The sequence below is a fragment of the Silene latifolia genome, chromosome 4 (genome assembly GCF_048544455.1).
Source record: "Silene latifolia isolate original U9 population chromosome 4, ASM4854445v1, whole genome shotgun sequence".
Taxonomy (NCBI): Eukaryota; Viridiplantae; Streptophyta; class Magnoliopsida; order Caryophyllales; family Caryophyllaceae; genus Silene; species Silene latifolia.
This window is the reverse complement of record NC_133529.1, coordinates 51288865-51291069: the sequence shown is the minus strand read 5'-3', so window position 1 is coordinate 51291069 and position 2205 is coordinate 51288865. Positions and strand designations below refer to the sequence as shown.

The window sequence follows — 2205 nt, the reverse complement described above, 5'->3', positions numbered from 1 at the left end:
AGAACAAACTCGAAATGATTTTTCCAATTTATTCTCCGTATAGTGAAAGCAATTTTAAGTGTCATTTGTAAATTAAATTCTATGCCAAAGTTCTTATTTTTTTACTATTAGATTGATTATTTTATTCAAGAGTTTTTCAAAAAATCCGTTGATTCAAAATCACGAGATGTGTAGATGTCACAATAAGCCGTTTCTTTTTTTTTTAGACCGCCCTTACTTTCTTTAATGTAATAGTTGATTAATTAAAAACTTTCAATTGAACTTATTATTATTATTATTATTAAAATATAAAAAATATAAATTTTAACTATACTTTTTTTTCGTCAAACCTCTCAAAACAAAATATAATCTTAGGTAAGTACTTTATAAACATATGCATAAAAAGAACATATTCCATTTAGTTCCTTCATTCCTACTCTAACTAGTTATTTCGGTTTTTTACTAGCGGCTTTAACTATAACTTCCGTTCTATTTATAGGTCTGAACAAGATACGACTTGTTTGAAATTAAGTGAATGAACAACTCACAAAATCTTTCCGTCGGATTCTTTTATAACTTATAACTGGCAATTGACATTTTTTGGTTAGTGAGATTCCTGGGCAATTCCGATTAATATTTAGAGATCGATATTACCTTTATTTTATTTTTTCAAATGAATTGAAATGATTGAAGTTTTTCTATTTGGAATCGTTTTAGGTCTAATTCCTATTACTTTGGCGGGATTATTTGTAACTGCATATTTACAATACAGACTTGGTGATCAGTTGGACTTTTGATTAAAAAAAAAATTATTAACCTCCCATGGATTCGATAAAATGGGTCAATTTTATATTCCTGTTTATTTTTTTCAGTCTAATTATAATTTATGAATTCAAACAAGAATGAAATCCCGCTCTGTAGGATTTGAACCTACGACATCGGGTTTTGGAGACCCACGTTCTACCGAACTAAACTAAGAGCGCTTTCTTACCACAATAGATTTTTTTGTAACCTAAAACTCTATCTACGCCCTGTATGCATATGATATCGATTATATCGAGTGTCATAAAAAACGAGAGATTCCATATGTCCAATTTCAATAAATTCCTCCTTACTTCTTAGAGTAAAAGTAATTAGGTAGGGATGACAGGATTTGAACCCGTGACATTTTGTACCCAAAACAAACGCGCTACCAAGCTGCGCTATATCCCTTTCAATTCAATTGGTTCCAATAGTCTAATTCTAAAGAATCCTTGTCTTGTTTTCCATATCCTTATTTTTTTACCATAAAATTACACGATTTATCTTGCCAGTCCATGTCTTGTTTTTTGCCATTTTTTTTAACTTAGTGCATTTCGTTTAAAAACCCAAGTGATCCTTGACTATCTATATATACATCTGCTCATAGATTAGATCTGCATTATCTTTAAAAAAATTAAATTTAAGATTAAGAAGGAGGGTTTTCAATGCGAGATCTAAAAACATATCTTTCCGTCGCACCGGTACTAAGTACTCTATGGTTTGGTTCTTTAACTGGTCTATTAATAGAAATCAATCGCTTTTTCCCCGATACGTTGACATTTCCTTTTTTTTCATTCTAGTTATTTACACGCTAACGGGGTAATGAAAATTAGAGAAAGAAGCCATTTTCTGTGACTAATACCTCCTTATTTTTTTCCTTCGAGTCTGAACTCAGGTTGTGGTGAAGTTGAATCTACTTTTCTTCTTTAATTGTCCTTTTATTTTAAAATAAAATGGCAATTAAAAGGGGGGATACAAATAACAAGGTGGGTTTAGCATAAGAGTATTATACATGATACTTTAAAAAAATACTGTGAGTAGAAATATAGTTAGAAAAAGTTTGAGTTTGATTACATACTATCTATTTCTTAATTTATATACTTTTTTATTATTACTCTATTGATTGCAATGAACTCGTTTTAATTGTATTTTGAGTTAGCAACATCTATATTTTTTATTTCCTTTCTTCTTCACTTCAGGTCGAAAAATATTTGTTTGAATTTAAAATCCCAAAAATAAAAAGGAGGCTCATGGCTAAGGGGAAAGATGCCCGAGTAAAAGTTATTTTGGAATGTAATAGTTTTGTTCGAAAGAGTGTTAATAAGGAATCCAGAGGCGTTTCCAGATATATTACTCAAAAGAATCGACACAATACACTTAATCGGTTAGAATTTAGAAAATTTTGTCCCTATTGTTACAAACATA

General features: G+C 29.8%; 1 non-coding gene across 1 annotated transcript; it reads right to left on the bottom strand.

Annotated features, from left to right (window-relative positions):
- Positions 1 to 888: 888 nt before the first annotated feature.
- On the bottom strand, positions 889 to 962 carry TRNAW-CCA (transfer RNA tryptophan (anticodon CCA)). Its single transcript has one exon. It is a non-coding gene; the product is annotated as a tRNA-Trp (tRNA).
- Positions 963 to 2205: the final 1243 nt, after the last annotated feature.